General features: G+C 39.4%; 1 protein-coding gene across 2 annotated transcripts in view; it reads right to left on the bottom strand.

Annotated features, from left to right (window-relative positions):
* The window catches only part of LOC136877606 (E3 ubiquitin-protein ligase MARCHF5), a 128,965-nt gene that overhangs the window by 43,749 nt on the left and 57,949 nt on the right, over nt 1-27,267 (bottom strand). The window lies entirely within an intron of this gene.

Raw genomic sequence — 27,267 nt, 5'->3', positions numbered from 1 at the left:
CTGGCAGTAGCTCTAAAATGCCCGACACCAGGCTGTCCGTAACTCTGTCATAACTCATGAATCATGTCTACATCAATTTTGTCGGTTAATGCTAGGACGTCCCCCAGAAGGGACGCATGTCGGCCTTCCCTGACCACCATGACAAATGGACAAGGGCTACTGGTTCAAGGGAGGAACCAGCTAAAGAAGCTAGCTCAACACAAACAAAATTTATGCAACGCTACGCTCAACATTGAGACTCTTACTGGATGCAGTCGTGAACTAGCAGCGATGCTGAAAGAACGGAAAGTGGACATTGCACGTGTACAAGAAACACGTTCGAAAGGCCAGAAATCTCGTGACTTTGAAGATGGCTATGAACTGAGCTACCATGGTACATCCAACAGGAATGGTGTTGCCATCATCGTCTGCGCCAGTATGCGAGATAAGAGTTGCTGACGTTCAGCGCTATTCAGACTGCCTTATGTCAATTACTATCGACACACTATCTTCTCGACTCCGTATCTTCTCTGCATATGTGGCACAATCTGAATAGTTTTGGCAGGAGCTCCAAGACAATGTTCCAGCGCGTCCCCAAGATGAGTTTCTACTTCGCTGTGGTGATCTTAATGGGCATGTTGGTTACACCACGGATGGTTATGGCTGCCATGGTGGTAATGGCTGCAGTATCCAAAATGATGATGGTACTCAAATTTTGGATTTTGCCGAGGCAAATGACATGGTTATTGGGAACACATTTTTCAAAAAGTGCATCAACCACCTAATCACCTACACCAGTGATGACTATAGCAGCCAAATTGACTTTATCCTTGTTCGACGCTGCGACCTCAGACTAGTATTACAGTAGATGTGAAAGTCATACCTTCTGACTGTGTAGCCCCTGAACATAAGCTGCTCACGGCAGACTTAAGGATCTGTAAACATCGTAGAGGTGGAGGGATAAATGCCCCCAAAAAGATCAAGTAGTGGAAGCTTAAAGACCAAAAGGAGACCCTAGCAGGCAGTGTAAATTTTCCTCCCATCAACCTGAATGCGACTGACATCATGTGGACCACATTCTGCAAATCTTTCACTGCAACTGCCACAGCAACCTTTGGTACAACAAAACCTAGTTCCCACTATACTGACAAGCCAACATGGTTATGGATGGCCCGAGTTCAAGAAAAAGTGCATAAAAAGAAGAAGGCATAAACTGGGTTTCATAAAAGACTCCGGAGAACAGGGAAAGATATGTCATAGCCAAACGCGAGGCTAAGAAAGCTGTAGCTGAAGTTAGGTGCAGTCACTATAATGACCTGTATACAACACTGGATTCAAAGGATGGAGGAAAACTATCTTCCATCTGACCAAAGTTAGAACAAAGTCTGCACAGGATACTGAGCACTATGTGTGCATAAAAGGCAAAGTTGGTCAGTGATTACAAGACAAACAGGACATACTCAAACGTTGGAAACAACACTTTGAAGAGATTTCCAACACTGAGTTCCCACATCCTCCTATTCCAGAAAGTAATCCAACAGCAGGTCGTATCTCACACACCAACGCCATCAGGAGTATGAATAACCAAAAAGCACCAGGATCCAACGATCTCCCAGACTTCTGGAAACTGCAGAAATTAAAAGAACCCACGATCACCTGGCTGACCAACTTCGTCAATGCCATAGTTGACTCTGGCTCTGTTCCCAGTGATTGGGCTATAAGCATCACTGTGCCTATCTTTAAGCAAAAAGGTGACCCAGCAGAATGTGCAAATTACCATCCAATTCCCCTCCTGTCGCATACAATGAAGATTTGAGAGAATCCTCGATCGGCGACTGCAAGATATTGCCAGCAATAGTACCAACCAGTGCGGATTCGTCAAAGGTGCTGGAACAACTGATGCCATCTTTGCTGCCAGAATGCTCGCTGAAAAGCATCAAGAGAAACAACGGCCACTGCATATTGCCTTCCTTGATCTTACAGTTAAAATTGAAATAATCGACCGTGTTCTACATCATGTGATCTGGTATGAACTTCGTGACCATGGTGTACCAGAAGTGGATCAAGATGCTTTACACAAACACCACAAGTCATGTATGTTGCGCTGTCGGCATCTCAGAGAGCTTCCCAGTGAAAGTCGTTGTACACTAAGGCTCCGCATTGTCCCCATTGCTCTTTGTTCTAGTCATGGACACAATTACACGGAAACTGAAGAGGAGTGTCATTTGGACTCTCTTATATGCAGATGTCGCACTTGCTGATACCACCAGAAGTGGATTGCAGCGTCAAACTAAAGATTGGAAAAGCCATCTCTCACGGTACAGTCTTAGACTGAACAAAAAGAAGACCGAATACCTGGAACCCATCCCAAGCAACGGCTCAATTCAAGTTGATGGAGAGACCTTAATGAAGACTGTTAAGCTTTAGGTATCTAGGATCTCGGCTGCAGACTGATGGTGGGATACGTGATGAAGTGCGAAGTAGGATACAGGCAGCATGGATGAGATGGAGGGAAGTCACAAGCGTACTCTGCGACAGACGGATGCCCCTACATCTGAAGTCCAAAGTATACCGCATGGTAGTATGTCCTGTTGCTTTATATGGTGTAGCATGTCGACCAGTTGACAAAGTTACAGAGCGCCAATTACACACCATGGAAATGCACATGTTCCGATGGTTGATGGGCATCACACTCCTGCATCACATCAAAAACGACACCATCCGCCAACAAATCGGCATTGCACCCATCACTGAGATAGCACGGGTAAAACGTCTCCAATGGTATGGTCACATCATGCGTGCTGCACCTGGAACAGTAGCCAATTTCACCCACACCTTTGTAATTAAAGGGCAACAACCACACGGACGTCCAAAGCAGTGCTGGCATGACACAGTGAATGCTGATATGAGGACTCTGGACTTAAGACCATATGATGCCCAAGACCATGCAAAATTGAGAGCCAAAATTAGAACAGCAGACCCTGCACCAGCAGGAATACACTAGGAAGAAGAAGGGAATGTGTAAGAAGCAACTCTTCACTGCAGCTGTACACATCACTTCACTACACCTTCAGGGACGTATTCTGCATGCGTGATGTATAGTAAACAATTCTACATACATCTCTGCACTGCAGCTGTACACATCACTTCACTACACCTTCAGGACATATTCTGCATGTGTAATGTATAATAAACAGTTCTAAGTACAACACACTGCACTGCAGCTGTACACATCAGTTGTTCATCATTAAATATTACCTGAACTACTAACATCAAATATTCAATTTTTGAAATAGGACATTTTGACATATGTATTCAGGGCCCTACCAATAACCAGCACAAAACAATATCTGTACTTATCTCCTAAACACCCTGCATAACTTGAGAACCGTTGGAGAGACATTTATATGGTTTTCGCTGTTGCCTAGGGGATCTCCTAAGGGAGACTTCCATGCATAAAATATTGAATGTAAAGAAGGGAAGCAGACCAGTAACAATTTCTGAGAAACAACTTGAATATAACGCCAAGCAAAAAGAAATTATTTATTTATTTATTTATTTATTTATTTATTTATTTATACTATGAGACTTAGTGTCCCAATTACAGTGGCAAGTACATTATATAAACTACTTTTAACATGGCAGTACTTATATCCAAAGTATATTCTAATTTTAATCTAGCGTTACAAAAATGTTGCAAAGTTTGGGCTGAGAAGACTTGGGAGAAAGGAGACGAGCTGCTTGACTAAGTGGTATGTTCCAAGCTGTCGGTGGAGAGATGGCGTGGGAGGACATCAGTAGACGAATAAGTTTGGATGGTGTCTTTAAAAGTAGGAAAGATCACAATATGAAGATAAAGTTGGAATTCAAAAGGACAACTTGGGGCAAATATTTGTTTATAGGAAGGGGAGTTAGGGATTGGAATAACTTACCAAGGGAGATGTTCAATAAATTTCCAATTTCTTTGCAATCATATAAGAAAAGGCTAGGAAAACAACAGATAGGGAATCTGCCACCTGGGCAACTGCCCTAAATGCAGATCAGTAGTGATTGATTGATTGATTGATTGATTGATTGATTGATTGATTGATTGATTGATTGATTGATTGATAACCTGACCTCCTATTCTTCTTCTTTTATTGATTTTGGCCAGCTGTGGACCACGTGAATAACTCCTCATGACTTAAATTTTCTTTGGCGCCAGTACTCCTTCATCCTCCTGCTTGCTGCTTCTTTCCTTTCAGTTGTCCATTGTTGCTTCTTCTTGGTCGCTGTTTCTGGCTCTAGGAAACCCTTAAATGTGTGTAACTTTTTTCTGAAGGTGGTTCTATTGTGGATATCTTGATGTGTGTTGTTCATTTCTTGCAAATCCTTCTTCGTGTTAACAAACCATTTTTCATAAGAGCTGCCTTTCCTATTGGGCTTATTGAAGTGGTTAAAGATTTTCTTAGCAAGTCCGTCATCAGGCATTCTTGAAATAGGTCCAAGAAATTTAACTCTTCGCTTTCAAATGGCATCTGAAATCCTACTGTATGTTTTATATATTTCTTTGTTACTGCCTAATCGATGTGTGTCAGTACATTTCTTTGGACCACGGATTTTTCTTAAAATCTTTCTTTCCTTCTTCTCAATTTCTTCAGTGTCTTTCCTGGTTGTTAATCCCAGGCATTCTGAAGCATACAAGCACTCTGGTTGAATTACTGCCTGATAGTGGCGTAGTTTTGTCCTAATAGCCATCACTTTCTTGTTGTGTTTTTTGTAAGGTGGAATGCAAGCTCCATTTTTCTGGCTCTCTCGGGGTTTGCTTCTTTATCAGGCCCATTAGGTTATATTATCTCACCAAGGTACAGTATTTGAATTCAACAACTTTATCTTATCATTGTTTGTTGTTACTATGTATCTTGGGGCTTCTTTAATGCTGGTCATGAAATATGTCTTTTCAAATGATATCTGCAGGCCAGTTTTCATTGCTACCTCTTTTAAAGTGTTAACTTGTATTATCGCTGATTCAATATTTTCTGATGACAGTACAAGATCATCAGCAAATGCTAAGCAGTTGATAGTAATGTTCTCTTTCTTGTATCCTATCCTTATTTGGGCTTTAATGCTTTTTTCTACGAGTTCTTTTTCCCATATATAATATTAATATAAAATATCAAAGTATTTTTCTAAAAACTAAAAATACACAACAATGTAAAATGACAAAAGAAATGAAGCAATTCAAGTACAAGCATAATATTATAGAACTTCACCTTACAATACATAATTCTTAGATTTCCCCCATTTTTATGACTTCATACAACTGCACGATGAAATTCAGTCAGCAACTCGTACATTGGTAGACTGAAGTCAAGGCCATTATTTTTCTGAATGACACTGTTGAAGATAATGAGCGTGTTCACCAGCAAATTATCATGGGCTATATCCTGTTGTTTTTTTTTTTTTTTTTTAATATTATGATATTTCTGGAGTTGAAGCAAGGTACACAAAAATTTAAGAGAGACAGTAATTCAGGATTATCAATAGCATAGTTTATTATTTTAAAGAGAAATTTTACTGCAGCCTTACATCTGTGAACTTCTAAATTCTCCACTCCGAAATTTACAAGTATATCACTATATGTGGATAGTCACCTGTTTTTTATATTGTATTTTAAAAATCTCTTTTGTAATTTTTCACTCTGACAGACATATGATTGACAATGACGCAAATGTGATAAACTGATGTAACTCAAAAACGATATTCTCTCACCCATGGGTAAATAATGCAAGTATTGAGCTTGAATTATTATTGTACCGGGCGGTACACCTCCACGCCGCTAATTTAAAATGTGCGCCAGTTGAAACTCCTCTGCTGGAGGAAGTCTGAACTTTATCGACGGTATTAATTTTCAAGTTTCTCAGAAGATGTCACTACTTGGAAAGTTTGGAGTTTTTGAACTGTGCCACTTTTGATGTATTTTTGTTTTACCGGTAGTAAGAAGTGTGAACTTTCTCTTCTAGAGGACACTACTGAAGAACTACAATAGTGCACCCTAGTGCGAAGAAAATTTAATTTCAAAAGTTTGTTCTTTGTTAAATTTCCTTCTGTCATTGTTTAAGTTGGCAATATTAACCCTTTCTTTCCCCTTGTTTTAAATCCAGCCAATCCCGAATTTCTTTAATTAATTTTCCACCAATAATATGTTTCTTCTTCGTATTGTGTAGGGGTTTTCTCGGTGAACCAATAAAATGATTGTGGGCGGGTGTTTTCCTTCCTGAAACGCCTCGAACTTTCCGCGAGAGTATATAAACTGCTGATTTTAGGGTCTCTGTGCCACTTCAGTACCATCTTTCAGTGGGTAAAGTACATAGCAGGGGGCGGGGAGCGCCTCTTTCTTTGGGGAGCAGTTCTACACCAAGGTAATGGCCTTTTAATATCTTCTTTTCTTGCTAGCTCAGCAGTTTAACTCTCGGGGCGGGTCCGAAGCGTTCCTACCATGTAACCTTTTCCTAAAACGTAACGTCTCTTAACTCTATTCTCTTTAAAGTCACATATTGGGATAGAGAGTGCTTAACCCTCTCGAGCTCCCACTCATATTATTTATTTTGAGGTGAACTTATTTTTTACAACCGATTCTTCCTTAATATAATGTAAATTGTTTTTTTCTGAAGTCACCTCTGTAGTATGGGATTAGCCCTTGCATTAACGGCCTAGTGCCAAGTAGGTTTTAAATAAAGTGTATTAGGAGTGCGGAGAGCTTCCTTACAAGTTGGTATTTTAGAGGCCATATAATTAACCTTTTCTCACTTAATAGGCCTCAGTAGATTGGGTATTTTACCCCTGTGTTTATGTCCGTTGAGGACAGCTTGAAGGTGGAGTTTGGTGTGGCCTGGGAGAGGCCTAAATTTGAGAGCGGGTCGCTCTTTAGTGTAAATTGTTGTTGTTGTACGCCTCGAGGAGGCTTTACTGTGTAATTTGGAGCAAGTGCTCCGGGGCTTGATTGGGGTCTTCTGCCCCTCTGTTAAATCTTGTCTTGAGGTAAAGTTGGGCTAGTTGCCCAAGAATTGCGAGGTCGGGGCTCGAAGCCCAAATCCTGTAAATTCTGTAATTGTACTTTTGTTGCCTTGCTACTCTGTACCTGCCATTCGTGTTATTTCTGAATTTTGGAAAGAAAATATAACCTTGTTAAATTTTACATTAACTTTAATTTCGTAGTTTGAGACCTATTCACACCCGCACCTTCTTTCACCTCTACCTACCACGGAAATCTCCGTAACAAGTGGTAGCAGAGCGTGGTTGAATGGGTCTCTATTTAGCCCCTTTTGACGGCTAAACATTGTTTTGTTCCGAACTCTAACCATTTTCTCAGTTGCTGGAATTTTTTGAGTTTTTCAAAATTGTTCTGTCATCATGCCCGGCCCTTGCGATGTTCTCCATCTTAACTATTTGCGCAAAGAGGAGTTGATCTATGAGTTAACTATCAGAAATGTGCAATCTGGAGACACGGTTGCGATAGACACCAACAAGCTTAGAGAGTCCCTTGATTTGCCCATTTCCATCCCCAATTTGGGAGAGAAAGAAATTGACGACTCTCTTTCCACGATCACCGAGAATACTACTGGGCTAGCATCGGTAGTTAGTTTTTTTGACGAAAATGATCCTTCTCCTAATCAAATTAAGCGTGTGCAAGCCAGGCTATATCATTTTTCAAATAGAGTTAACGATCTGTTGTCTCTGAAGTTGAATGACGTTCAGAGGAAGGAAGCTAGTACGTTGCTTGAAAGTATTTCTGAATTATCTAGCAAGGTCACTCAATTGTTAACTGGGGAAGTTCCTCCCAAAATTGATCAACCCACCACGATGAATGTAGGTAGCGAGGAAGAGCCTCCTAAGGGAGAAGCCAATAGGATAACCGTTGCCGCTCAAACTATCTCTGCCCCATTGGACAACGAGTCTGAACGCCGTGCATCGTTGAGTAATATACGTTCTGAATTAACTTCCTTGCCATTGAAACCTTTACCTACTATGTCACCCGGGTTTAGCAGCTTGCCTCATCCATTGGCAATGTTGCTCAGAGGTATCTCTAAGTTTTCCGTTAATACCACCAGTGACGTAATTTCATTTTTAAGATTTTTAGTTGAATTTCAGGATCATGCTCTTGTGTTTTCTCTTTCTCCATGTCAAATTTTGCAAATTATCTATCCCTATGCAATAGGTATTCTCTCAGACAAAATAGTTAGAGCCATTGCCGAGCAATCATCGATTGAAGACTTCCACGCCCACTTGCTAGCTAACTTCATCCCGGCCAGGGCAAGGTCCTCCCTTATTCAGAAGTACTATTATCGGGTACAGCGCTTGGATGAAAACTTGGCAGATTTCATCCAAGATATTAAGTTCTATACTAGGGTGTTTGCTCTTCACTTCCCGGAGGATCAGATTGTACAAGCTATTGTGGAAGGAATTTCACCATCCTATAGGTCATATTTGTGTTTCGCGGCGTGCCCGCAAACCTTCTCTGAACTTGAAGCATTGGCCGTCTCAGCGGAAGGAGTTAGATACGCCGACTCCTTGCGTGTCGCGAAAGAACCCCCTCCCTCTTTTAGTAATCTTCGGCCTCCGCCTCGCCGACCAGTCACACCCCGTAAATGTTATGCTTGCGGGTCGCCCGACCATCTGCGCAATAAGTGTCCACTGATCAAGCCGAGTGGGACAAGGAATGGGGCCGGTTCATCACAAGGCTGTTTTAAATGTGGGGCTTTCTCACATATCGCCAAAAATTGCCCAAATTCAAATAGCACCCCCTCCTGCTCAACTTCTGGTGCAAACTCCACCAATGCCAATAATAAAAAATGACTAGTGGCTTCGGCTGAGTCGACTAATCCCTCTTCCCGAGGCTCAGCCCCTGGTAAACAGGTCGTAAATTCAGGGAATGTTCAATCTGCAAATCTATCTTTTGAATGCCCCAAAGAATGTCTCCGGATTGCGGCGGATACCCCCGCACCTGTTCCTTTCCTTAAGATTGAGTTAAATAACGAGCCTATAACAGCTCTATTAGATTCAGGCAGTGTTTGTTCAATTATTTCGGACCAATGGTATTCAAAATTGCAATCTGTTTGTAATTTACCTGACTATGTCTCTTCTCCTGTTCAATATGTTTCGGCTAATTCAACCCCATTGGAAATCCTAGGTGCTGTAAATGTCAAAATTCGTATTTTTAAATTTACATGGAAAATCAAATTGTTGGTGGCCAAGCACTTGTCTTGCCCCATCATATTGGGAGCTGACTTCATTTCTCACACTGGTCTTGTGCTCGATCTTCAGAGTAAGTCGTGCACATTCAAATTTGCTTCCAATTGTAAAATTCCCTTGTTAAAGTGTAATTCTGTATCATGTTCATCTATTTCGCCTACCCACGATGAGATGTTGTTAGACCTTAGGCATCTACCTGAGGAGCAGGCTGATAGTATTCGTAAATTATGTCAGTCATTTCCAGAGGTGTTCTCTGATACTCTTGGTGTTACTGACCTTATTGAACACAAAATTGAGGTCACGGATTCGATTCCTGTCCGTTTTCCACCTTATAGACTATCTCCACCTAAAATGAAGGCTCTGAAAGAAATCATCGATCAGATGTTGAAGGATGGTATTATTAGGCCCTCTAAGTCGGCGTATTCTTCGCCTATTTTTCTAGTCCCGAAAACCCAGGGGGGCTTCAGGCCTGTCATTGATTATAGGGCTCTCAATCGGAAGGTGGTGTTACAATCTGTGCCCCTTCCCGACCTTCATTCTTGTTTTTCATGGTTCCGTAAGGCCAAGTTCTTCACCATCTTGGACTTGAATCAAGCCTACAATCAAATTCCCCTGGCGGAAGAGTCTAAACATCTTACAGCGTTTGCCACGGACTGGAATTTATACGAATACAACCGCGTGCCTTTCGGGCTCCCCACGGGAGCAGCTGTACTCACTAGGCTGCTAGATAGGGTCTTCTCCGACATCAAATTTGAGTATTTGTATCACTACTTGGATGATGTCGTCGTATTTTCGGAGACATTTGAAGAGCATCTAGATCATCTGCAAGAAGTTCTCAATCGCCTTCGTAAGGCTGGGTTAACTGTCAAATTGTCCAAGGTTGCCTTTGCTAAGCCCTCTATGTCATTCCTAGGGCATATTGTGTCACCTGATGGTGTCGCAGTCGATCATTCTAGAACACAGGCCATCCGTGATTTTAAACCTCCCAAGGACGTCAAAGGTATCGCCAGGTTCATTGGTATGGTGAATTTCTTCAGGAAGTTCATTCCTAACTTCGCTAATAGAGCGGCGCCCTTGAACCTTCTTCGTAGGAAAGGCATCAAATTCGAGTGGGGCCCTTCTCAACAAGCCGCTTTTGAAGATCTTAAATTAGCTCTCTGTAATGCCCCTGTCCTTGCTAAGCCGGATTTCTCAAAGAAATTCATCGTCCAAACTGACGCATCGTCGTCAGCAGTTGCTGCAGTCCTTCTTCAAGAGACTGAACTAGGGAGGCGACCCATCGCCTATGCATCTAGAACTCTATCGGCTCAAGAAGCAAAGTACTCCATATATGAGCTCGAAGGTTTGGCAGTCTTATTTGCCTTAGAAAAGTTCCGTCTCTATCTGGAACATGTCAAATTCGACCTGGAGACAGATAATCAAGCCTTAAGCTGGGTCTTAGGTAGGCCGCGACGTACTGGTCGTATAGCCCGTTGGGCCATCCGTATTTCTGCCTTCCAATTCGATGTCAGGCATATCCGAGGTACCGAAAATGTTGTTGCTGATGGACTCAGCCGTATGTTTTCCAACGAGGTCGAGACCCATAATCCGGTCGATAGTTCTTCACCTCCCGAGTCCATGCTATCTGAGGTTAATGCCATCTTAACAGATGCTCCCATGCTCTTTAGGGATATCGAGAAATACCAACGTGAAGATCCGACGCTGGCTCCGATAATGGAAACCCTTTCTTCTGGGGAACATGTTGTCCCTTATGTTCTGAGGAATGGTGTTTTATGTTGCCCATCGAGGCATGATAAGATGATGAAAGTTGTCGTGCCAGCTGTTCTTGTGCCTATGATCTTCAAATACTATCATGAGACCCCATTAGGGGGGCATCTTGGAATCTTTAAAACTCGTGAAAAGATTCGTGAAAGGTTCATCTGGAAGGGTATGGACGGTGAAATCCGTGAACTAGTAAAAGCTTGTGAATCTTGTTTGCTTAGTAAACCAACCATGTCCACCAAGGTAGGTCTTTTGTCTTCGCATCAACCGTCGCGCCCCATGGAACGCCTGTATATTGATTATGTAGGACCCTTCCCCCAGTCAAAGGGAAATGCCAACAAGTTCATCTTTGTATGCGTAGATGGTTTTACAAGATTTTCCTGGTTATTTCCGACTAAGCTGGCTACCGCTCAGTCCACCATTACTTGCCTAAATTCTATTTTTGCTTCTTTTGGTCCGTGCCAATATATTGTGTCTGATAATGCTAAGGCGTTCACATCAAATCTTTTTCGTAAATTCTGTTTTGACTTGTCCATCTCTCATGTAACTACTTCTGCTTATTACCCTCAACCATCTCTGGCTGAACGGGTTAACCGTAATCTCAGGTCCGCACTTATTGCCTATCATCATGAAGATCATTCCAGGTGGGACACGTCCTTGCATTGGTTAGCTTTTGCTTTGAATTCGGCGGTTCATGAATCTCACAAGTTTACTCCAGCTTCTTTGATGTTCAAGTTCGTTCCCAACACGCCGCTCTCTAACCTCTGGTCTCTGAGTGACATTCTACCTGAGACAATAGATCCGGACAACATTAAAGATCTTTGGAAGAAAGCTAAAGCCAATCTTAAAGTCTCTCATGAAAAGGTTAGGGAAAGATATGATCGTGGACGGAGACCCACCCCTTTGAAGGTAGGTGACCAAGTAATGGTCAAGAATTTTGTTCCCGCGGGCAAGCTTGCCCCCAGATTTCATGGGCCGTGTACTATTCTAGATTTCCTTATGCCGGTTACGTTGTTATTAAGTAATCCAGCCACCGAGAGGATATTTAGGGTTCACCTGTCACAGGTGAAACCGGTGTAACTTCTGTGTTAATATGTTTCATATTATTTTGAAAGAAATCAGAAGGTTATATTTTTTTTTTGTGTTTTCACCTTTAAGGCATTCTGCCCCTTCTATAATATTGTGTTTTATAAGTAAGCAGTTTGTAAACCTCCCCCGAGCAGCTGAACTGCCATCCTGTCCTTGATACGGCCATTACCACGCTCCCGTCCCCTGCTCCACTACACACAGTGGCTTGCTTATATAAAATGCCATGGATATCTGCACGCCGCTGGCCCCTCAACCTCTCCACCAAGTCTGTGCCCTCAAAAAAGATGATGGACCAACAAATTCTGCCGCCTAGCTTTAATGTTTCAGTGCCCCCGCAGCCGCGCGGCGCTGTACCGCTACTGGAACAGAGGAAGGGCCCCCTCTCTTCCAGCGAGGTCGACCTGTGTACGGCGAGCCGGAGCCCTCCTCCCGGCCAAGGCTGATGTGCGGCGCACGGCCTGCTACTTGCCCGCAGCCTGTATATGTTCACCGCGGGCGCGGCGTGCTTCAACACCACTGCTCCCCTCACAGTGCGGGCGAGCGGTATCTCAGGGTACTTGAGGGGCCTGGGCGGCCTCCTCTGAACGCAAGCAGTGGCGGCTGGTCTGGCCGTTAAAATCATCAATGTTTGAAGTACATATCCAGCTATATGGACATTCCAGTTCAATTTTACTACTTTTTCTTGGGAATTCAACAGCAATATTTGGTGGACTTTGAAAATTTTCCTCAACTTTAAAAACTAAAGTTTTCCTTCTGAATTCAACTTCTACAAACATAAAGACTTTACTTCACCAGATACAACAAAAATTTTGAAACTGAATCAAACCAAATTAAGAAAATCTTATAAATACTTCTGCAATTAATCTCCATATCAACATAAAAACTTGAACCTTATTTTCAAACAAAAGTTTATGTTCTTCTGTGTTACCCCTTGGAGGAACTTTTGGGGGGGGAGGTCTGTACCGGGCGGTACACCTCCACGCCGCTAATTTAAAATGTGCGCCAGTTGAAACTCCTCTGCTGGAGGAAGTCTGAACTTTATCGACGGTATTAATTTTCAAATTTCTCAGAAGATGTCACTACTGGGAAAGTTTGGAGTTTTTGAACTGTGCCACTTTTGATGTATTTTTGTTTTACCGGTAGTAAGAAGTGTGAACTTTCTCTTCTAGAGGACACTACTGAAGAACTACAATAGTGCACCCTAGTGCGAAGAAAATTTAATTTCAAAAGTTTGTTCTTTGTTAAATTTCCTTCTGTCATTGTTTAAGTTGGCAATATTAACCCTTTCTTTCCCCTTGTTTTAAATCCAGCCAATCCCGAATTTCTTTAATTAATTTTCCACCAATAATATGTTTCTTCTTCGTATTGTGTAGGGGTTTTCTCGGTGAACCAATAAAATGATTGTGGGCGGGTGTTTTCCTTCCTGAAACGCCTCGAACTTTCCGCGAGAGTATATAAACTGCTGATTTTAGGGTCTCTGTGCCACTTCAGTACCATCTTTCAGTGGGTAAAGTACATAGCAGGGGGCGGGGAGCGCCTCTTTCTTTGGGGAGCAGTTCTACACCAAGGTAATGGCCTTTTAATATCTTCTTTTCTTGCTAGCTCAGCAGTTTAACTCTCGGGGCGGGTCCGAAGCGTTCCTACCATGTAACCTTTTCCTAAAATGTAACGTCTCTTAACTCTATTCTCTTTAAAGTCACATATTGGGATAGAGAGTGCTTAACCCTCTCGAGCTCCCACTCATATTATTTATTTTGAGGTGAACTTATTTTTTACAACCGATTCTTCCTTAATATAATGTAAATTGTTTTTTTCTGAAGTCACCTCTGTAGTATGGGATTAGCCCTTGCATTAACGGCCTAGTGCCAAGTAGGTTTTAAATAAAGTGTATTAGGAGTGCGGAGAGCTTCCTTACAAGTTGGTATTTTAGAGGCCATATAATTAACCTTTTCTCACTTAATAGGCCTCAGTAGATTGGGTATTTTACCCCTGTGTTTATGTCCGTTGAGGACAGCTTGAAGGTGGAGTTTGGTGTGGCCTGGGAGAGGCCTAAATTTGAGAGCGGGTCGCTCTTTAGTGTAAATTGTTGTTGTTGTACGCCTCGAGGAGGCTTTACTGTGTAATTTGGTGCAAGTGCTCCGGGGCTTGATTGGGGTCTTCTGCCCCTCTGTTAAATCTTGTTTTGAGGTAAAGTTGGGCTAGTTGCCCAAGAATTGCGAGGTCGGGGCTCGAAGCCCAAATCCTGTAAATTCTGTAATTGTACTTTTGTTGCCTTGCTACTCTGTACCTGCCATTCGTGTTATTTCTGAATTTTGGAAAGAAAATATAACCTTGTTAAATTTTACATTAACTTTAATTTCGTAGTTTGAGACCTATTCACACCCGCACCTTCTTTCACCTCTACCTACCACGGAAATCCCGGTAACAATTATTATTATTATTATTATTATTATTATTATTATTATGACGACTTGTGATGTACATCCACTTATTAGTATCATCATTAATTTACGATTGCATTATTTGTGAGGTTATGTCATGAAACATTAGTTGTATATAGATATTTATATGAGTTCAGTTAATGTAAGAACTTGTACATAATTAATTACCTGAATATATGATTTGTAATCCACTACAGAATTGTGAAACACACTGTAACATCCAGAATGGCACTCGGTGATGAAAACTCTGTAGAATATTCTGTACATTATATCTGGGCCTTAAGCACTCTAGAATTTACGAGAAAATGTATCTTTCTAGAAGCCTGGCCAGGCACGTATATAAGGAGGTGGTCTTGATGATAGAGTGAGTTATTACTTAGTTGGAGTTATGGTTTAACAGGAGTACACTTGTGACCTCGTGCTGTGTTTAGGCAGACATGTTAGTCAGCAGTCAATTGTTTTAAGGTTATGATCTCCATGTGGCATGTGCTTAAGTGTTAGGCGTTTGTCAAAGATGGCAGTTTGTTGATGTGTGTATTTTGTTTGTGACAGCAGTTGACTAGGTTATGTGTATATTTATGTGAAGTTAAGGTGAAATAAATAAATACCAACTGACAGTATTTTGTGTGCATCTTCGTGGATACATCAACACCTAGGGCTCCAAACGAAGCTGGCATATTCTATTTTTGGTTTTACTATGCTACTGAACAGATGAATGCAAGTTTGTGTGTTTTCAAAGGATTTTATATTCCTGATAGTGAGTCCTATGGTACTTTCAGTATATGTGAATTGAAAGTAAGCTCGTGGTTGAATAAAACCCCGACGTCTTTCATCTTGCAAAATGATCGTATATCACTGTCACCTAGCTTGTAAGTGTAGTGGAAGGGAGTTTCCCTTCTGGTGAACAACATCAATACAAATTTTTCTACATTTAAGTACAGTTTATTTTCAGTCGCCCACTCCAGTACACTTTTTAAGTCTAGCTGAAGTTGATTACAGTCATTTATATTTTTAATGGCTTTAAATACTTGTAAATCGACTGTGTATAGCAGACATGTGGAATATTTCACACGTTCAGGCAAGTCATTGATAAATGCAAGAAAAACTAAAGGCCCTGATCTGACCCCTGAATTATTCCTGAATTTACAGGGTATTCCCGGGAGGAATGTGTCTGGAGAGAAACAAACTGCTTCTTATCCCTCTGATAAGAACTGAAAAGATGCAATAGTTGTTTTGAGACACCAAACAGGTTTAACTTACTTAGTAGGGCATCGTAATTAATTTTATCGAATGCTTCTGCAAAGTCTGTAAACACTACATCCATTTGTCCACCCGTGCCAAGTTCTGTAGACACTTGCTGAGTGAAGATAACCAAGTTTGTGACTATCGAACATGATAATAATGTTATTTGCTTTACGTCCCACTAACTACTTTTATGGTCTTCGGAGACGCCGAGGTACCAGAATTTAGTCTCACAGGAGTTCTTTTTCGTGCCAGTAAATCTACCGACATGAGGCTGTCGTATTTGAGCACCTTCAAATACCACCGGACTGAGCCAGGATCGAACCTGCCAAGTTGGGGTTAGAAGGCCAGCGCCTTAACCGTCTGAGCCACTCAGCCCGGCATGACTATCGAACATCATGAAAGGAAATCATGTTGTTTGTCTTATATAAGAGATTAGTAAATATGTTGTTAGTCTATTACATAACATAAATTTGGAAACTTTTGCTATCGTGGATAATATAAAAATAGGAAAGTAGTTGTTTATCAATACGGGATCCTCTGATTTAAGTATGGGACACACTCGTGATAATTTCCAGATGGATAGAAATACTGTATGGATGTTTCAATAATCAAATAGAAGTGGATGCTTAAGTACATCTAAACAACCTTTTATCACATGTGGTGTTACTTGGTCTGATCCTGTAGATGCTTTACGTTTCAGCTTTTTAAGTGCTATGTGCAATATATTGTTAGTGAAAGATGGAGTGTTAGGTATGCAATATTGTGCCTTATGTGGGGAATATACTGATTGGAAGTAGTCTGCTAAACCTTCTACAATTTCATCCTTAGTATCTAGTATGTTATTTTCATATTTATAAATGTCGCAATCCTTACTGTTCTTTCTCTTATTTTTAACGCATGCCCAGAAAGATCTAGTACCATTATTGATGCCTTGTTCCACTGTCTCAATGTATCTTTAATGAGCAGATTTAATTTCAGATTTATATTTGAGCTCTCAGCATTTTATATTGACTAACAAAATGTTCCAAAATATGCTTCTGCTTTCTGTAATATTGCTGCCTAAATCATTAAAGCTGTTCACAAACTACACAGATAAGGATCATAGAGCATAAAACATTCTACAAAATAATCTTGGGTACCACATACCTATCTTTAAAGTTTCGATGACAAATACAGTTTTTAGGTTTGTTCACGGTATAAATCCTGCGCTAGGCACAGAAAAAACATTCTATTACATGAAAGCCACTGGAGAGATTTTTATCTGGTTTTTGCTGTTGATTATAGGATTTTGCAGAGAAGGTTTCCATGTATTATATATTGAATTGTGATGAAATAAAACAGCAGAAACAGTGTCTGCAAGACAACCTGAAGAAAGTAACTCCATTAAAATCTTTCTTGGCTTAGGTAGCCTAAACTGTTTAAGATACCCACAAACTACAAGTGTAAGAATTGTGGAGCATAAAATGTTCTACAAAAAAGTCTAGAGCAGACATACTTATCATTACAAGGTCACTCACCATAACGGCTTTTATATTAGTTAAGGGCAGAAACCCTGTGCTGGGTATGGGAAGAGCATTCCTGGGACTGGGCTTAACGCTGCTTACACCTTTAAAGACATCTTCAGACCGTGTGCATAAGAATTATTTACTATACAATGATGAAAAAGTCCATGACACTACATGTATAAGGAAGCCCCCAATTGAACAGCTACATATTTTCTTGTCTTCGCCCATATGAATCAAATTAGTTTGTAAATCTCCAATTTAAAACCATGATAAGGGTAGAATCATTATTTTCATGCAAGTTAAGATGAGAGCACATGCTAATAATAAACCAAAAATAATACCATTCTAACTTCTATATTTTCAGAAATCTATATAAATAAAATTTTAGGGCTGATGACCTTCAATGTTAGGCCCCTTTAAACAACAAGCATCATCATCAATAAAATTTTAACGACATCGACTATTTTACATAAAATCAGCTTCATGGTCCGTATCGCACTTAATTTTAAGGTCACTTCCTCTAAAGCATTACTTTGTCAATTTTATATATTTTTCATCTAAACAGTGTTATGTGGCTGAAGATGTCGATAATATACGAAACATGTACCACTTTTGACCATTAAAAATTGCCTTAAGCAATCATTGTATCGACTAGGTGGAAAATAAATAAATACTTAATTGTGAATCGACTATTTTGGCGAAATTTCCATACAGTTATCCGTTTCAGGTGTAATAATGACCATCTGCATATTTTTTTTAACTTTGGTGTCTGTTTGTCTGTCTGTCTATAATTTGAAAACTACTGAAGATCTTTCAACCAAACTTCATATTTAGCATCCACCTGTCCAAAGGTAGGATTTAAGGTCCATACTATTTCAAATTCCCAGAATGGACTGGGGGTTTCTAGGGAACCGAAACAGTGATATATAGAAGATCAGCTTGACTGGAAAATGACCAACCCTGATGGAAACAAATTTCTTAAACTTTTTTTCTCATGTGCATTTTTTCGATAGGAGGATTAATTAATAGGGGAGAATATCATTAATGGACGGTTTTTCAGTAGGCCTACAAGTCCCAACAGCCTTAACTCAAAAGCGGATGCATGTTAAGCGTATTTCTTATAACTTGAAAACTACTAGAGATAGCCAACCAAACTTCATATTTAGCATCCACCTGTCCAAAGGGAGGTTTTTAGGTCCGTACCATTTTAAATTCCCGGAATGGACTGGGGGTTTATAGGGAACCGAAATTGTGATTTTACTCTCCCACACTTTATACAAGACCAACCTGACTGGAAAACGACCAACCTTGATGGAAATCCATTTCTAAAACTTTTTTCCTCAAATGCATTTTTCCGAGAGGAGAATTAATAAGGGAGATATGAACGATCGGTTTTGCAGGCTTAGTCCAGCGGACATAGCCCAAAAGGTGTACGTAGAGCAGATGCCTTATCTATATAAATAAAATCATAACGACCATGTGTCTGTACACTGACTATTTTGGTGAAATTTTCGTACAGTTATAGTGTAATAATGACCATCTGCATATTTGTTAGCTTTAGTTTCCTGAAAGTCCTTATTTTTAACCAACAAACCCCCCCCCCCCCAAAACCAAACCAAACCCCCATGGCACTACAGCCCTTAAAGGGCCTTGGCCTACCAAGCGACTGCTGCTCAGCTCGAAGGCCTGCAGATTACGAGGTGTCATATGGTCAGCACGACGAATCCTCTCGGCCGTTATTCTTGGCAAGACAGAGGCACAATCTGCCAGACAAGCTAGAAAATTGAAATTTAGCAAAATTATATGCCTTAGCCTGTAATTGACAGAAAGCTACCAAGTTCTTTAAACATTTCATTTTTTACCCCCCAAAAAATGTTGGAATATTGAGGCAATTTTAATGTCTGTGCAGACCTTCATTTTGAGGTATTTTGTGGCTAAACAGTAAGTCGTATCACAAAACGGATGGCACAATCTCAGTTCAATTTGGAGTGATCTACAACTTTGGTCCTATAACGTTTCGTTATATCTCTATTCCTTATTCCAAGACTCAGGTACAAGGACATGGTGAAGACTGACATTGAACAGTGAGGACATACTTTGAAAAGCATCGAAGAAGGGGAGAAGTTCAGAGACCGGAACTGGTGGAAAAGCCTCGTTCGCCAACCCATCGCTTAAGATCGAACGATGTGTGTAATGTGGGATATGTATGTATGTTTTGCACCTGTTATGCAAATAGCCTATGGATAATTCATATTAATTCATCAAATTTTAAACATGAAACCTGCGTATTGAACATTCGCAGTAGAGACTTCCAGGCTTTGCAACAAAGAGACTTAAGGAGCCAGAGTAAATCCTCTCTACTTGCTTTTAGTCACGAACAGGATGGACCCATAGCCATATAACAGTCAAACAAATCTTATTTCGCCGCCGGGTGAAATTTCTGCGAAGACCTTCTCCCAGGTAACGGAAACTTAGGACAATAGGCGACCGCGCCTTTATTTTGAGAGACAAGGACTGCCGAACATGTGAAGGAGTATGACAGACACCCCTTCAGAGAAGTGGTTTACTCCTTGTTACTATAGCCTCAGGAAAAATTCAGCCAATCGCAGAATTTAGGAGAAATAACCGCCATGACCAGTTGAAACTATTTTCCAGTTTTTTCGAGAGTGTGAGCTAATCAAGAAGTTAGTATAAATAACCACCTAATCGATACTTTATTATTGCCTCAGGCAAAATTGTATTTAAATTAACATTTACAGGACATGTTTCGACCACTTAGTGGTCCTCTTCAGCTGTATAAAGAAAGAATTGAGAAGAAAAAAACATTAGGACAATAAGCACAAATAATAAAAGTTCTTTGGAGACTACTTTGTTAAAAAAATGGAAGTCATCAGATCAGGACATCTTGCCTCTCGTTCTTGTTTGGAAAAGATGTTTATTCTGCGCTGTCTAGAGGGTCTGTCTTTGAGCGCAACCTGGTGAAGTAACGATGTGACACAGCCTGACAGTTCATGCAAAACTCTGGGGAGAAGGGAAGTAGATTTTTGTCGTGATCTAAAATATCATGTGAGGGAGGAGGGAGATTGGGCTGTGCTTCTGCGATGTCGTGTTTGATTATATCTCTTGTTCGTCTTGTCCGTTTCATGTCTACCCATTCCAAGTATTTACTAATATTCTCGTATAAGATGTTTTTCTTGTTTTTGTTGAAATTCTCTTCACCGTTTTCTAATTTATCAAGAACGATGTGGATGTTTTCCAGGTTGTTCATTAGATTTCCTTTATTTATCATACAGATAAGTTGAAGGTCCTGTCTGATATTGGTGAATTTGTGGTTGAACTCTTTCATATGGGATCCCATGGCAGAGAATCTTTTGTATTTTTCAGCACTGACGTGTTCTTGATATCTAATTAAGAAGTTCCTTCCAGATTGTCCCACGTAAGATTTTTTACGCTGAGTACAAGTTAGCTTATAAATACCAGATTCCTGGAATTCGATATCTTTAAGTTAATTAGCTTTATTGTCACTAAAGAACCTACGTTTCGTGTTGTTGTTGGTTGAGAAGGCTACTTTGGTGTTGTGTTTCTTGAATAAGTTGGTGATTTCGTAAATCTTCGGGTTATTAAAGGTGAATTTGATATATCCTTTTTCTTTTTCTGAATGCTGTTTAATTTATTGTTGGTATTTGCATTTAGTAATAATTTTATTGATGAATTTCAAACTGAAACTGTTATGTAGAGCTTGTTGACGAACGAAAGCTAGTTCCTTCTTTCTGTCTGTGTGAATGGATGTTAGTGGATAAGATATATTATAAATTAACACGTCAAGAAATTGTAAGCAAGAAATAATGCGAGTGATACCTACTATCAAAATGTATACAAGTGTCGTGTGTTATGGTGATTACGACGCAATGATGGATTCCGCCATGAAATAAGTACCTTGTAACGGGAGTCTGAGGGGGGCAGTGTGCAGCTGACATGATGTAAGTAAAGAAATGTTGAACTTATTATTTACGTAAATGTAAGACTGTAGAGCAAGACGTCAGTTCAGTTTAGATATTAGAAATGTAGTTCCGATTATAATGATCGTTATGAGAGGCGTTGGTGGTTAAAATCAGACCCTATTGATGAGATTAGGACAGTCGGGTCTGCGATCGGGACCTGATTGTTGTAAGCTCAGACTTTAATAATAATAGACTTGATTTTCATTGTGTGTTACATTAGTTGTAATAATAATAAAATGATACTAGTGCTTATAATTTTCCGAGGTCAAGTGACATCGCATATGTGTAAATTGCTAGATTCAACGTAGATAATAATAATAATAATAATAATAATAATAATAATAATAATAATAATAATAATAATAATAATAATAAAGGAGAGTAAGTGTCGGTAAAACATTATGATGACTATTTAATCTTTCGGTAATTTGAGTGTGGATGCGGTGATAGTTTGGAAATAACGATCAGTAGCCGATTTAATATTAGAAATAACAATAATGATGAAAATAATTATTATAGCAATGAAAAGTCATGCCTGATTTAATTGTGTAAATGTACTAGTATTGTATGCAAGTTTGAATCAAAGGGAGGACTAAGTATACTGAGAGTCAACTCAAGACCTTAGCGGTCCCTTTGATGTTAGTCAGACTTCTGGTCGGTGAAAAGGCTTCCGCAGCGCCAAATAGTTCCCTACGTTTGTTACTTGTTCCTGAAGTCAGGAGCTTCCTTCAGTTTGGTTAGATATTCTGGTGAACTGACTTGATGAATTAAAATTTTTGCCCTGTATAAATATGGAAAATATATCACAGGTTGTATGTTACTCGGGTTCGTTACCAACTCTTATATTTCATACGTAGATGGCTATGAATAGTTATTGTTCTCAGTGGTGTAGGTAGCAAAATAATAATAATTTAATATGATATTGATATCTTATTGCACTGTGTACTTAGTAAATTTGTTCGAGTTCATTCCACTGTTGATAAGTGAGCATAATATGTGGGACGTTGAAGATGGAACTAAGAAAACTGTTGGCAATACTGGCTGCAACAGCGTGTTCAGTATTCATAATGGCTGCCAGCTGTGAGCAAGACGTGTGTGATGCTGTGACGCTTGAGTCCCCTGTGAAATACTTTAAAGCTAACAAAAGTGGAGAAAAATAAAGTAGAAAATCTAAACCAAATTGTTTTAAATGTTTACAGTAGCCTGCGAGATTAGAATCCACTATGGACTGTGGAAGACGTGAAAAAGACCGCGCAGCTGATCGGCTTTTCTGTGTACAATGTTTATGCCGCTCGCTTGGAATGGAATGGAAAATCCAAGTCTACAGCGAAAGATCGATGTGTCAGCTCAGCACTAGCCGTAAATAAAACAGGAAGAGCCTTAACACAGTACGGGAATAGGATCCTTGGCATATTCGATAATAATAATAATAATAATAATAATAATAATAATAATAATAATAATAATGTGTACTTTACTTTATATTTGTAACCGCCCTCTACCTGCAGAAATGTTGTCATGAGAGGATCATGAGTTTGTTTTTACCTTCCGAATGACGAGACTACAATATTTGCAACATTCCTGGAAGCATTGTATTTTGCAATCCCACTAACGGGTGGGTTTTTCAGTTTTTTTAACTGTGAGAAACTGCCACTGACAGTCGTTGCACGAGAGCGGAATCGTATACGTACGTTGTAAGTCTCCATGTGTCTCACACAAATCGCATTATGAAATAAAAATAAATCTTGCTTCTCTTGCCTCGGAATTCATCAGTAATTTTTTTTTTTTTTTTTTTTTTTTTTTTTTTTTTTTTTTTTTTGCTAGTTGCTTTACGTCGCACCGACACAGATAGGTCTTATGGCGACGATGGGATAGGAAAGGCCTAGGAGTTGGAAGGAAGCGGCCGTGGCCTTAATTAAGGTACAGCTCCAGCATTTGCCTGGTGTGAAAATGGGAAACCACGGAAAACCATTTTCAGGACTGCTGACAGTGGGGTTCGAACCTACTATCTCCCGAATACTGGATACTGGCTGCACTTCAGCAACTGCAGCTATCGAGCTCGGTAATCTGTAGGTTTTATATGGTCAATAAAGGAATAAATAGGTATGGTACGTAATCCAAGTACAGCTATGTGAAAGGAAGTGATTTCGTTTGATGCTTCACTATTTCAGAATGAAGTACTGTACTTGTCAGATGGACGCACGGCGTTAATGATAAGCTGGTTGTGGTGGAGATGGAGAACGGTGACGAGACGGGAAGGGGGAACAGGGGACGTGCTCACATGCGGAAGGATACTTTTCCTAAGCTCTTGACTTGAATTTCAGTATAGTGTGAAGGCAATCATGTTAATGACAAATAGAGATGAGGCATTTGGTCATAAGCAAGCTCGTCGTTAATTCGCAGGTGACAATATTAAATAAGATACAGGTGGTAATAAGTTCCGAATTGAGAGCCTAGAATAGGTGATCACGAATATAAAGTTATCCCAGGGAATAATGAATAATGAATTTCGCCCCATATGATAGGAGACGACTGATGAGATAAATATAAGGGAGTTAAGAGTAGAGCCTGATGGAGGCCATACACGTGTATAAGAATCACAAGGAATATGGTAGTAATCCAGAGACTTGGACCAAATTTAAGTGGTGAGAATCTTCGGTAAAAGAGAGATGTTGCAGAGGAAAATAGTGATTCGGGATAATAACGAAATAATTGATAACGCACTCATGGAGGAATAATGAATAACAGCGGCACAGATGAAATGCGAATGTGAAGTAATGATGAGAAGGAGTAGGGCTTGCTGTTGAGACAAAAATTAATTAAATGTGGAAATTAGGTGTAAGAGTAACAAGTAGAGAAAGTGATTGCTGACAGTAGTCCACATGTCTGAATAATAATAATAATAATAATAATAATAATAATAATAATAATAATAATAATAATAATAATAATAATAATATTGTATTTTATTTAACTAGGGTAACTCGTGTTGTATGAAAATAAATATAAGGTGGATACGGGATCTTGTAGACCTAAACATATAATGAATTTAATTCCATTTATGAATATAACGTAAAGTAAATTTCATGCTTGTAATTGTGCCACTTGGATTTGGTTTTGAATTTTCGGGTTTGATTAATAAAGTCCGGTAGGAAGGTCATGAATTTCAAGTTTTGTAAGTAAGGTTTCATTGCATATATTTTTGCTTGTTGGGTTTTGTTGCTTTTGTTTGGCAAATACTATTCTGAGTGTATGTAAATATTTGCAAATACCATTGTTTGAAGTGTGTGGTATTTCTGGTAGATGTTAGGGTAAGATAAGGACAACCTTGTGTTCACTGTCAAATGTCAGCAATTTTCTTTACGGAACGCTAAGGAAGTGGCAACGCAAAACATATGATATTAAATTGATTTAAATTTAGACGTCACAGTCAAACATTTGTAACGTGAAAGTAAATCATGTCAACTAAACGATTTCTGTATTAGGTTAATGGTACAAGAAAATGCCACAAATATAACTAGAGTGTGAAAGGTTACACCAGTGGTGATTGACACTAAATGTGACAGAGGTAACCAAGGATTTAATGTAAGTTTCAAGCACAGTTTTCAGTTGACCTCTGACAATGAATGTAATTTCTTTTCAATAAAATTTAAGTCCAGTGAGACCACAGTGTATTTTAATTAGGCTTTTATCATGGTAGATAATTTGGTCTATAACATTGTGTTGCTAAAATATAGACTGCCATGATAGGCGACTTACAGCCATTTAAAGGTTGAGTGTGGTTATAAGCAGAGAAGAGAAACGGTATTTATTTCGCAATGTGTTTTCATGGTAATTTATAAGCTTAGGCCATACGTTTATTCATGTTTTAATTACAAATCTCCAGGAGGACTGTATTGGAGTCCTGTGTTTATTGTAACTTGCGTTGTATGTGGTTTGTTGTTGCACCAACATGTATCCCATTTTGTTGGAGTTTTCATTATTTACTTTGTTGTTCCACCTATGTTTGGAGCTTGCTTAAGACAACTAGACACTGTGCAGATATGTAATGTAACTTAAATGTTCAGTTTTGCTAAGTTTGATTTTATGAGTGTAAAGTTTTTGAGTTTCATATTTTTTTATCAGTTTATAGTATCATAGTCCTGTACCGTTTTATTTCAATGTAAATTTTTGCATCTTTTTAAATATCCTAAATTCATTTTCACTTTATTTAATAAACCTTTTTGTTCAAATTTTCAGTTGGTCTTGGGGGTTACGTCATTTTTAGTAGCTAGCTTGATCCTCAGTTGGTTGTTTGTACCCCTATTTGCTTTTGTACGAGGAACTGCCGGACGGTCCATCCTGAGAAGAGAGTCTACGTGTGGCAAGTTATTTCTTTTTCAGCTGCCGGAGCTCAACTCGAGTGAATCTTCCACATGTGCTCATGTGAAAAGGGCACAATATGTATGTATGTATGTATGTATGTATGTATGTATGCGTAAACGTATAATTCATAGTTCGAATCACCTATACGAAAGGTAGAATCATCTAATTCTATACGAACATTGGCCCATCCAATATCCATATGTGAGCCAAATTCTATGTTTGTAGCTGTCAGATTAGTACCCAAAAGTAATGCAGTGTGAGAAAACCTTACCCAAATTTCACCCTATTCAATGTTTCTAACTCAATTTCACCCATAAATAGATGAGACAGGAGAAAATATCGTAAGACCAGCCATTTAGACCGCTGAATGAGGCATCTTATGGTACAATCTATTAGTCGATATGATGTATCGTTTAGCAGCAGTTAATCTGTAAATGAAAGTTTGCAATTTTGTAAACATGCATATACTTCGTATGTCGATCCATATATATTCATTGAAGACGATTTGTAGCGATGTAGAAAGGGTGTGTTTGCCATTATAATTAATATTTTACATCGACAGTGACTCTCAGCAGGAGGGCATCTGCTATTGTAATTATTACTCTCCACATCGACTTTGACTGGCAGTAGGAATGGGATCCTTCTCCAACTCCTTTGTGACTAGCATTAGTAATGAGGAACTATCATTGTAATCGATTTGACTGGCAGAAATCAAGGGAGCATGCAATTTTGTTCAAAACTCCCCTAAACAATTGTGTTTGGGAGTAAGCAAGTGTGCCCGCCATGATAAATAAATTTACCTATCTAAAATGTGACTGAAATTAGTCATAGTGGCCTTGCTATTATAATGGAAACTCACCAACTTGGTGTGAGTGTCATTAAGAAAAGGGACCTGTCATTATAACAGCACAACTCAATTTTGCCTGCTATTATAATAAAATTATAAAATTATAGTAACTCCTCAACTGTAATCTGTCTGGAAGTAGGAAAAGGTGCCTGCCATTGTAATGAAAACTCCCCAAATTGACTGTGACCATGCAGTAAGTAATGGGGCCTCCCATTATAATGAAAACTTACCTACTCGATTGTGAATGGCAGTAGGCAAGTGAGCCTGCCGTTATCATCACAACTCCGCAACTTGCACTTTGCATTGAAAATAACATATGGGAACCTCCCCCTGTTGTTTCTGGATAACGCTAAGAGACATACAATTTTTAAAAATCTTATCCACTGCATGTACAGTAATTTACTTCGATATCCATATACAATGTAGAATACCATAGCGAAGCACAGGTACATTTGCTAGTACAGTATAAAAACTCATCGCTGAGTGACAAATAAACACAAAGTATTTAATGATAGTTAGCACTGGAAGTCTTATCTCTCAGAAGGTTTCACCTAATCTCTGACAGTCAAAGTTTACCCAAAGTTAATTTAAATTCTTTCATTGCAATAAATGAAATTTGTACACTAATCTATTACACTTGATGTTTTTACATAACTAAAAGGGCAAAATTGCTTGGATTTGCAAAACCTGTTGACGCGGCCAGAACCACGAATGAAAGCTAGTCAATGATAAAATGAACTTACCTGAATAAGTAGCCTACTTCTTCGTCTTTTTTATACAAATGGCTATTTCTTGCATAGTAT

The sequence above is a fragment of the Anabrus simplex genome, chromosome 7 (genome assembly GCF_040414725.1).
Source record: "Anabrus simplex isolate iqAnaSimp1 chromosome 7, ASM4041472v1, whole genome shotgun sequence".
NCBI classification, from domain to species: domain Eukaryota; kingdom Metazoa; phylum Arthropoda; class Insecta; order Orthoptera; family Tettigoniidae; genus Anabrus; species Anabrus simplex.
The sequence above is the reverse complement of the archived record's forward strand: the minus strand, read 5'-3'. Positions and strand labels throughout refer to the sequence as shown.